We start from the raw sequence: 11,768 nt of genomic DNA on the forward strand, positions 1-11,768 counted from the left end.
ATTTAGGTAAATTGAAATTGGCAATCGACCCTATCCCACGCGGTCGACCTATTGGCGATCTTCGGTCCTGTAAGGGACCCGTCGGCTCCGGAGTTATCCGGGGTGACAACCAATAAATTCTGGATGTTCGGTGGAGCCGACACTACTGCTCCATTTAGCGGTCGTGGTCGCCACCGATACCCGGCCCCGCAACAATATTACCTCTACCGAGTGTGGTTCTAGTTCTTCTTGAGAATGATTTTATTTTTTTGAATTGTGGAAAAAAAAATTAAACGAACTTCAATATGAGCTCCCTTTGGAGAAACCTTGATGCAGAAGGAGGCCATGAGGCCCATCAAAGTGTATGCTGTTATTATTACCAACTGACTATGGTTGTTTGTCCACGTTCTGTCCTTTTTCAATGCTGAACGTCAAGCCAAGTCATCAGCAAGTTCCATTTTTAAAGCCTTTGCTGTAGCCTGTTTGACTCGGCCAGGGTTGGAGTTAGAACCGCTGATCTCCCAGATTCAGAGCTGGCCCTCTCAAGCCATTGCACCACCGACCGAGGCGAGGTAGTTAGACATATTACATCTGTTGGCGAATGTGATAAAAGATATTGTGGAGAGAAGGGAAATTATAAGCTTCGACGTACTGGAGGTTCAAAAATTAAATGTAGTTCGAGTGACTTCCAATAATAAATGAATTGAGAACCCCCCCCCATATAATCTTTGAAAAAGAAATACTATTCGGGGCGGTGTATAGCCTAAGCACCTTGTTGTATAATTTTTTTTTATTCCCCCCTCCCCCCAGCAACGCTCTGCTTGAATAACAATTTAATGTTTCATCAATGAGCCAATCATAACCGTATTAGTGTTGATTGGCGGAGATCGTGGTTTGGATTTGACATCGGCAATCTCGTCAGGTTGAAAATGTGAAGAATTTCGGACTGCATGACGTCATACATAGCGCCTGCGCAAACGGACAAGACGCAGCGTTCAGCAGGTGAGTCTTGGGCAGTTCTGACGTGTCTCCAAACAGGGTCTCGACAGGTTCACACGGTTTTATTTTTGTTTGTTTTTTTTCTATCGCTTCGGATGGCGATCAAGGTTGTTCGGGATGGAAAGGGGGAAGCAGCGCTGAAATAGCGCTGGACCGCAAGAGGTGCGAGGGGGGATTGGGAGTGGGATTGGGAGTGGGAGTGGGAGTGGGATTGGGATTGGGATTGGGAGTGGGAGTGGGGGTGGGAGTGGGAGTGGGAGTGGGAGTGGGGGTGGGAGTGGGGGTGGGAGTGGGAGTGGGGGTGGGAGTGGGAGTGGGAGTGGGAGTGGGAGTGGGGGTGGCTGTGGCTGTGGCTGTGGCTGTGGCTGTGGCTGTGGCTGTGGCTGTGGCTGTGGCTGTGGCTGTGGCTGCGGCTGCACGTTGCATTGTTGGATTGTCGGTGTTGTTTAACCGGGTGATGACGATAACCCTGATCTTTGGAGACCATTAATTATTTATCGAATGGGTGATGATGATGATTACTAAATGTACAAACACTTGAGTTCCCCCGTTTCAACACGCACGCATGGCAGGGAGGTCGATTGACTCGTGAAAAAGGCTTCCACCGTATTGGAGTGACCATCATGCACGAGACGTTGCGAATTTATCCCGTTCTATGGTCCATGATGTTGTGACCTCCATGAAAGATCTCTGGGTGGTTTGGGCTTCTTCGCTTCAAGTTCAATGCGGAGTGTTGAGTCGTGCTGCGCCGAAGCCGAGGTTAAATAACACCAGGTGGGTTTGACAGCCTGTCATCCTTCCGAGGTCGACAAAATGAGTACCGGCTTATTGTAAACAGAGGGCACTGCATCAGCGGCACAGCGGTGCCTCCCCACCCAGCAGTGATGCATCCAGCAGTCAGCTGGAAACAGGAGGCACTGTATCAGCAGCACAGCGGTGCCCCCCCCAGCAATGATACAGTCAGCTGGAAACGGGGCACTGCATCAGCGGCACACCGGTGCCCCCCTCCCAGCAATGATGCATCCAGCAGTCAGCTGGAAACGGGGCACTGCATCAACGGCACAGTGGTGCCCCCCAGCAATGATGCATCCAGCAGTCAGCTGGAAACAGGGGGCACTGCATCAGCGGCACTGCGATGCCCCCCACCCCCCCTCCCCCCAGCGATGATGCAACTGGCTGCATTCAAAATAATATCAACACTCCGAATATGGTAATGACTCCTTCAAGAAAGGCACCAAAGAAACCGAATGTTTTATCACTCGAACCAGATTCTATGGCCGGGTCGCCGTCGAGGGACCTCAAGACTGGAGGACGGTTGCATTTCTCGTGCACAGTGATTTAATAATTTTATTACTTGTGAAAATCGAAGATTTTTCTTTTTTTTCCAACTTATATTGGTTGGCTTGTGTGTTTATTAACCTCCGCCATCGAAAATGGATGGAGGTTACTGTTTTCACCCCTGTCTGTTTGTTTGTTTGTGAACAGTATTACGGAAAAACTCCTGGACGGATATCGACGAAACTTGGTGGGGGGATTAGGTATGATCCAAGGATCTTGCCATTCGATTTTGGACTTGGTCCAAAAAAAAAGAAAATTTTGCAACTTTTTTTTCAAAAAAATTTCATTTTATTTGAAAAATATTTAAATTTTTTTTTTGCATTTCTACATGTTTTAAGTGATTTCCAACCCCCCTCGATTTTGGACTTGGTCCAAAAAAAAAGAAAATTTTGCAACTTTTTTTTCAAAAAAATTTCATTTTATTTGAAAAATATTTAAATTTTTTTTTGCATTTCTACATGTTTTAAGTGATTTCCAACCCCCCCCCCAAAAAAAATTTATTAGAGAAAAAAAAAATTTTGCAACTTTTTTTTCAACAAAATTTCGATTTTTTTTTTTTTATTTTTTTTATTTTTTTGGCATTTCTACATGCGCGTCGATCTGATTTAGTTTATTTAATCGTGGTTCAGTAGAGTCTGATCCGTTTTGACCTACAATGAATAGGACATCAGGTTCACTTAAGTGACCCAGCAGTATTGGCAGCGGAAGTTTTGCACTCTACCGAGTGCTCCCCCTCTAGTTCTGTTTGTTTGTACGTCAGTTGCCTACAGGTCACAATTTCAAACCGATCTTCACGAAACTTCACCACATGGTCGAGAATGGTCATCATAGGCCAAAGGTCAACAACTTTGTCAGATTTCTAAAATCCTTAATTTTCATTTGATTGAGAAATTTGAACATGATTTGGATATCTGGTCACTGAATACAACGAACAAGTATTTTTTGAGGTGAACATCGGTCAAAAAGTCGACATGGTCCTAATTTCAAAAATTGTAAATTTTCATCCGATTGGTTTGAAATTTGGAGATTGAACCACCAATTATTTTTAAGGTCAAAAAAATGTTGTTTTTTTGGATTTCGCAAGTATCGTGCTATGCATGACATCTTTCTTGTTTGTTTAATTTTTCTTTTTTTTTCCTAAATTTAGTGCTAATTCATAATTACAATAACCACAGTTATAAAGACTACCAATAAGTATTAAAATGTGTACTCTCAATTCTCAGATCGACTCGTTTATATATTTCCATTCTTCTCCTGGCTTTCAGATACCTCTCCTCACTCGTCTGGCAGTCTTTCATTTCAGGAGGGCACATAACAGTTTCCATAATCACCCTTTCTGCTTTTCGCTTATGAAATTGTCTTTTGACCATTCTGAGTTGAAGGACGTCTTTCGCTTCGGCGTTTATGGCAAGACAAACGCTTAACAGCGTCAAGGAACAGCCGTAACATAAAGACGTCATTTGGAAACGTGACAAATAGGATCTCTGTTGGCAATTGCAGGACCAATACAAACGTGGGATTAATTAAATGACAAATATATTAACCAATGAAGACCAACAATCGAAATTAATCTGTACGTCCAAAGGTTTGGTGGCTCAAGAGAAAAATGGAGGACATAAAGGTGTCTGGTTTCGTATGAATAGAGGACAGAGGTCATCATGCCAGTTGGCTGGGTGTGGGTACCTCTCTCACCTGCCATGGCACTTCAAAAGACTTCTGCGACTCATTGAGGCTGACTCAATCGGTCAATTTCCCGACGTGGTGCTCTCAACACCGGTGCTCGACAATTTCTCAACCAACGGTGCTCCATCTCTTCCGGATCAGATTTTGACAAATTCCCCTGAAAATATCTGCTGTTCTTCTGACCACATGCTTGTCAAAGTAAACATCTCTCTGGCTGTTATATTAGAGAACCACCTCAGCGCCGTCGAGTCTGGAATTTCGCTCAAGCCGACTGGCAGGGTCTCCAAGCAGCCATCAAACTTCAAGACTGGTCTCCCATCGCTACTTTCTCCAACATCAACTCATCCTGGGAATTCTTTCAAAGAAACTTGCTCTCTCTCATGCACAGATTTATCCCCTCTCGTCTTAAGTTGTCCGACCCATCCTCTCACCCATGGTTCACTCAAGCTTGTGGTGAGGCAGTTGTCCTGAAGCAGCTTTCCTTTGCCTCATGGAAAGCAAACCCAACTGAGGGAAATCTCAGTTCCTTCCATAAAGCTTGGAACAAGTGTGTGTCTTCCCTCAGGAGAGCCAGAAAACAACATCTTTCTAATCTTTTCTGAACTCTCAAAGCTCTCTCCCTCCTTCAAATCCTGGTGGAGTCTAATCAAATCCGTTTCTGGTGTTTGTTCCCCCTCCATCACCTCCCTTACCTCAAATGGCCGCACTGCTAATACCGCACATGAAAAGGCTGAATGCCTAAACTCGGTGTTTGCTTCTAAATCTTGTGTCCGAAACCCATCGCTTTCTGTACCCACCTTACCCAGTCGCAACCAACTGTCCCTGGACTCTGTGTACTTTTCTTCTGACAAAGTGAAAGCCACATCTTTCCTGGGGAAAGCCACATTTCCAACCTGGCCTCCAAAGTCAGTCGCCGACTGGGGATCCTCCGTTGTGCAAAGTCCTTCCTCGGCCCACCTGAGCTCCTGACCACTTACAAAACTTTCGTCTGCTGCCTGATGGAGTACTGCTCTCCCGTCTGGGCTGGTGCCCCTGCCTCACCTTTCTCGGCTTCATGCTGTGAAAACCAAGGCATGTAGGATCATTGGTATCTCCCACGATGAGGCTGAGTTTTTGGCCCACTCACTTTCTCACCGCAGGCACGTCGGTGGTCTTTCTGTCTTCTACCGTCTCCTCTCTGGTCTCACCTCTTCTGCTCTGTCTGTGATATGTCCCCACCATATTTCTGCAGGGCGTTCAAGGTCCGCCAACAAGCCCCTTCTGGTAAAACTACGAAAATCACGAAACATTGCTCACCTTCACTCTTTCATTCCTCTTCTTTCCCGTCTTTGGAATAAACTCCCTCACTCTATTCAATCCCATTCTTCCCTCCAGGCCTTCGAAACAGCTGTTCACCACCACCTCTTATCTTCCCCCATCGAAAACCTCGATCTTTTCTGTCCACGTTAATCCACCCTAAACCCACCTTCTTCAAATTCCATGCTTTCCTTCGTGAAAGTCCCTGTAATGTCCATTTTGCACGCCCCATCCCTCTCCCTTCCATAGATCTCCTAATGTCTCTGTTCCCAACTGTTTTGTCCTTCCCTCTCCTGCCCCTCTTGTCTCATGCCCCCCTTGCTGTGCGTTGTGTGTTGGCTCTCATACGAGCCTCGAGAATATATAAAAATAAAACAAAAAAAATCTCACCCTCTCGCTCGTTCCTCCTTGAGGAACTTAAAAAAATATATTATATAATGAATCGGCACACGTGCTTGGCTGAGTGGACAGGTGTGTGTTTGATTGCCGATGGGTATTGAGCCTTTCGCAGCACGTGTTCCAAGACAAAGCAAAGCAGAAAACCGAACCTGAGGATGAAAGAAATAAAATGACAAGACTCGATATTTCCAGAGTTTTCCCACTCTGGGATGCATTCCATCAAGTCAGAACCTCAACATGCTTTTTAAATTGAGGTAATTTAGAGGATTGTCAAACAAAAATTGTTTAACAATATGGACGAATTGTTCAAGGTAAGGAATGAACTCTGAAGGATATAGCAATGGATTGATAATACAAAGTTGGAGATGCACTCGCACTCACATTAACTAACTCACTAACCTCTCACACAAACTCCCTCACCCTCCCCGCGCTCTCGCCCTCCCCCCGTGCTCTCGCTTGAGAACAGAGAACAGTTTTATTGCAAACAGAATAACCAAGAAAAAAAAACCCAGCAGCAGCGAGCCCCGCACATCTGGTTCAGAAACATGAATGAATATGAACTTACATGGCGCACATTGTATAATTAATCCTACTCACGGCATATTTACAATACAAGAATTTAGTAGGCCTACACTTTATGAATACTTAAATTTATGATGATTGTTAAAATATGTTTTTTTTTTTTAAGCTACCGATTGTCACAGCTTCTTAGATGGTCTCACTGGAGTCTCTTTCAGATAGATGGTCCGATTCTCGAGAAGGCATGGTCCCTATACTGTCAGGGCCAACTGAAACACTTATGGGGCCCAGGGCAAACCTGAGCAGTTGGGCCCCCTTATTTATATTTCCATATCTACACATGTTAAGAATATAGCAAATTTAAATGTTTTTCTGTTTATTTCAAAGCATTGCCTTGCATACCTTTTGGCTCGCAAATGTGTGAATATCGTCTGTGTTTTAAAGGCTGAGGTATTGTTGTGAATCTGGAAGCCATTTGCACACAGACAGACAGCAGTCCATAAGCTTAGTTATTTCGATAAGCATATGTTTATAGTTAGAATCCATCCCCGATGTCTAATGAGAATTTTGTGTGTGCGCTGTGAGTTATTTTATAGTCAGGTTTTATACATCTACTCCAACAACGGCACCGTCCCTCACTCACCCCGGTCGCCATTGCCCACGTGTTTTTGGCTGAAGGCGTGGGCGGAGCCTCCTTCGCCTTAGATCGAGGCTCCGCTCCGAGGAAGGGCATGGAACGTTTCATCCAGCCAATGAGCGAAGGGCGAGCATCGCACTCGCACCCCAGCTAATGGGAGACCAGCATGCCGAAAGCTACTACGGAGTCTCTTTGGGGGGCGGGTCTCCGAGACGCCTCGACACCCCCCCCCCGAAACTCCTCTTCCAATCAGGAGGCTGACCACCTCAGGGGTGGCCCCGCCCTGCCAGATGGGATGTTTGCCCCTCGTCCAATCCGGAGGTGAGTCCCTAGTCCCTCAGAGCGGTTCCCTTGACCCGTGGGGGAGGGGAAGGCGAAGAGTAGGTGGCGAGCCACCGAGAAGGGAGGAGAAGAAGCCTCGTCTTGCCTGCTGGCGTTCTCATCTACCCGCGGGTGCTCATCTCGTCTGGTCGTTCCCATGCTGGCTGGCGTCCATTGTGTCGTTCCTGGTCCCTGGTGCTTGGTGCTGTTAGTCCCACCACCGGACAAGCTCGACCAGACCGCACGTGGCGGACAGGTGCAAGAATAGGCCCCTGCCCTCAGCTCGCCTTTCCCTCCCGAGTTGAAGGGCCAAAATAAAGGCCACGGCCACCATTTCTTTGGGTGTGTGTGGCACCAGTCTGTTAAGTAGAACTGTTAAGTGCTTTTCACTCATTGTACATTGCCTGCATTTCTTTTATTCGGATAACTCTGCTCTTTGTGTGCTCCCCTCCCCGATTACTGTTTATAAATAAACCCCCATGTTAAATGTTCCAGCTCGTTTTCTGTGCTTTTTCCCATTGACCCAGCACGTTGCGTATTGAGAATTAGTGAGGCCTTGGTGCCATAAGTTGTCATTGGGACCGTCACGGCTCTGGTACCTCCGCTCAGTTCTGCCGGATCCGAGTCGGTTCCTAAGACTCGGTTCTGACAGAGTCGGCCGAGGGTGTGACTTCCCCGATAATTCGACGACATGGGTACTTAGGTATATTGAAATTTGGCTATTGACCCGACCCTACACTTTCAGAGAATTGGCGATCATGGTCCTTTAAGTGACCCGTCGACTTCGGACTTATCCGGGGTGGGTGTTTAATTCTGGGTGTTTGGTGGGAGACGACTCTACTGCTCCACCAAATGGTCGTTTATCGCTACCGAACCCTGGCCCACAACAGTATGTCCTCTTCAGCATTCATTACAGAGAGGCTTGTTCAGCGACTTTGGGTCATAGTAGTCTGTTGTAAGTTTTTAGTCAGCTTCGTTTTCAATGAAGATCGTTCACCAGAACATTAAGATGATCATTCATGTGAGCTAGATCTTCAAAGCAATTTCTGTGTTCACAAAAGTAACCTGAACATCGTTGTCAAGTATGACATTATACAGAAATTGTTCCAGGCTCCAATCTTCTTTTTCCTGGTCCAAAAAGACAGAGAGGAATGAGTTGAATTGAATTCGTTCATCGCCAAAGGTGATGTCCGGATCATGCTTGTGGAAGTCTGACAGCTTATTTGCAGCAATTCTAATGGAACCATGGTCCATCGTTGGAAAGTTTATAAATAATCCAAACAGATTGCATACTTTGCTGTAGGTTGCTAGCCGATCTTCCAGGCATACCAAAAGCCTGTCCATACACCGATGAAAGGCCTTCGAACAAAAAGCTTCCTTTGGTGTCATCTCAGCCTCAGCTTCTGCATGACCATAGTCACATGGATGTTGATGCACATTATGACGACGAACTCAACGCTGTTCCATAACATACACTTCTGTTCCTGAAATATGCTTGCCAGCTTCTTCAAATGTATCGCGTTGTTGCTGGACAAAATCTTTGAGTGACTTCAAAACACAAATTGCAGTGTTTAAATTGAGTTGGACTGCTTGCCAAATTTTGCTGCTATCTCTGAAGTGCTGCAAGATGAGATTCCAAACCTGCCTCGGGTTTAGTCACTTGATCATATAGACCTCATGTAGTACTGCGACATTCTGACTTCTCTAGACATTTTACTGACTTATCTAGCAAAATGTCCCTGATATTTGCATAGCCATTGACGAGTGCTTGATGAGCATCTGCATGACCTGACCAATGTGAGTCACTTGGTTTCCTCGGCATTGAAATGGAAAGGACCTTTTCTTCCAGTTTGTGTTTTATCCCCCGCCGCGTGGCGGAAGGGGGATATTGTTGTCACCCGGGTCGTCCATCCCGCTGTCCATCCGTCCGTCCGGCTGGCTGGGCATCAACATTTATAGCTGTGAGTGCGATAACTCATAAACTGTTCGCCATATCGATTTGAAATTTGGGTCACACATGTACCACCTGAAAAGGAAGAACCCTATTGATTTTGGGCGTGGCCGGATCCAATATGGCCGACTGGGGCAGTCGTCCGTCCGTCCGTCCGGCTGACTGGGCGTCAACATTTATAGCTGTGAGTGCGATAACTCATAAACTGTTCGCCATATCGATTTACAATTTGGGTCACACATGTACCACCTGAAAAGGAAGAACTCTCTTGATTTTGGGCGTGGCCGGATCCAAGATGGCCGACTGGTGCGGCCATCTTGAAAAAAATGTTTTTTCGCCATATCGATTTTAAATTTGGGTCACACATGTACCACCTGAAAAGGAAGAACCCTATTTAGTTTGGGCATGGCCGTATCCAAGATGGCCGACTGGGGTGGCCATCTTGAAAAAATGTTTTTGTAATAAATGGAAAAACGCTTATCTGATTTCAATTATTTTTCAATGGGAGTGGAGTCCCCATCTCTGATGGTATATTTTATTCTTATACTGCCCAGTTGAGCCAGTGAACAACACCTGTAGTTCTCTTACAAAGTCAAAAAACGCTCCAGCCTCACTGCATGAACTTTCAGCACCCTCGTCCACAAGATTCAATGAATGTCCAAAGCAAGACGCATACTTTGTGAGTTCATTCAAGTTGCCGATTCTAGCCTGCCGAGGTGGATCCTGGTCGGGGGGGGGGGGGAGGCAGGGAAAAAGAGGAATAAGAGAGTGAAGGTGAGCATTGATTCGTGATTTTGGTAGTTTTACCAGAAGGGTGTTGCTGGTGGACCTTGAGCGCCCTGCAGGAATATGGGGGGGGGGGGGACATGTCGCAGACAGAGCAGAGGGACGAGACTGGAGAGGAGACTGCAGAAGACAGAAAGACCACCGACCTGCCTCCGGTGAGAGAGTGGGAGGCTCAAAGACTCAGTCAGCCACACTGTGGGAGATACCAATTATCCTAAATGCCTTGGTTTTTCACAGCGTGAAGCTGAGAAAGGTGAGACGGAGGAGCACCTGCCCAGAGGGGAGAGCAGTACTCCATCAAGCTGCGGACAAAAGCTTTGTATGTGGGCAGGAGCTCAGGTGGGCCGAGGAAGGACTTTGCACGACTGATGATTCTCAGTTGGCGACTAACTTTGGAGGCCAGGTTGGAAATGTGGCTTTCCCCAGGAAAGATCATGGCTGGTAGACCCAGAAGCTTGAATGAAAGGACTTCTTCAAGAGGATTGTTGAGAAAGTAGATGGGTGGTGGGGGAGGGGGGTTCCAAATGGTCCTTTCAGAGAGACATTGTGAGATTTGTCAGGATTGAAAGACATGTTCCACGTGTTTGCTCAGTTTGTGATATTACCCAGATCTGCAGAGCAAAGAAGCTGCTAATTGCCAGTCTGAGGGATGACATGGTACGGCAGAGGGTGGAGTCATCAGCAAAGAGATAAAGAGGATTTTCCAGTGAGTCAGAGAGATCATTGATGAAAACCAGAAAAAGAACAGGGCCCAGAACGCTACCTTGAGGAACTCCAGCCTGGACAGGAAGAGGGGATGAGAGAAGTCCATTTAGGGCCACACGGTGACTGCGACAGGAGAGGAAGTCTGCAAGCCATGAGTGGAGATGGCCTTGGATACCATAGGAAGAGAGTTTAGTAAGCAGGGCAAGGTGTCAGACCGTGTCAAAAGCACGCGATATGTCGAGTGATTTGGCTCTTATTTCATATCTGGCATTGAGTACCTTCATCCATTGTTGTGAGAGCAGAAGCAGCATATACAGGGTAGAGTGACCTGGTCTGAAACCAAATTGATAATCAGAAATCAAGCCATTGGAGAAGAGGAAGGATATAATGTCTGAAGTGATGATGGATTCCATAACCTTGCTGATGATTGGGAGAAGGCTGCTTGGTGTGTCATTGCAGGGATCTGTTTTTGCAACTTTATTATGCAGGGTGGTAATGTTTGCTGATTTCCAAGCAGATGACAGATGATGTTGAGTAAATGAGAGTGTGAACAGAGCAGAAAGAGGGTGAGCAAGAGCAGACGAGCAGGTTTTTAGGACACGTGGGCTGATGCCATCTGGACCGGTTGCAGAATCTGCGTAGAGGTTTGACAGCAAACTCTCCACTTTGTCAGAAGAAAAGGACAAAGAGTCCTGGGACAGTTGGGTGCGACTGGGGAAGCTGGGTACAGAAAGCGATGGGTTTCGGACACAATATTTTGATGCAAACACCGAGTTTAGGCATTCAGCTTTTTCACGTGCAGTATAAGCAGTGTGGCCATTTGAGATAAGGGAGGGGATGGAGTGGGAACATACACCAGAAGCAGATTTGGGGGAGGAAGAGAGGTTTGAGAGTTCAGACTTGAGATTAGAGTGATGTTGTTTTCTGGCTCTCCTGAGGGAAGACGCACACTTGTTCCGAGCTTTATGGAAGGAACTGTGATTGACCTCAGTTGGGTTTGCATTCCATGAGGCAAAGGCAAGTTGTTTCAGGACAACTGCCTCGCCACAAGCTTCAGTGAACCATGGGCGGGAAGAAGGGTTGGACAACTTAAGATGGGAGGGGATAAATCTGTGCATGAGAGAAAGCAAGTTTCTTTGAAAGAATTCCCAGGAT

The 11,768-nt window shown here is 46.4% G+C and overlaps 1 protein-coding gene across 2 annotated transcripts in view; it reads left to right on the forward strand.

Moving 5' to 3' along the window:
• Window positions 1–841: 841 nt before the first annotated feature.
• TMEM169 (transmembrane protein 169) overlaps window positions 842–11,768 on the forward strand; it is an 83,099-nt gene continuing 72,172 nt past the window's right edge. The window contains exon 1 of one of the 2 annotated variants that reach the window (XM_085872520.1): window positions 842–981. The gene's annotated coding sequence lies outside the window, so the exon portion shown is untranslated. The other variant, XM_085872521.1, reaches the window with a different exon arrangement.

The sequence above is a fragment of the Eptatretus burgeri genome, chromosome 3, assembly GCF_056783735.1.
Source record: "Eptatretus burgeri isolate ZD-2024b chromosome 3, Ebu_testis_v1, whole genome shotgun sequence".
In the NCBI taxonomy this organism is placed as follows: Eukaryota; Metazoa; Chordata; class Myxini; order Myxiniformes; family Myxinidae; genus Eptatretus; species Eptatretus burgeri.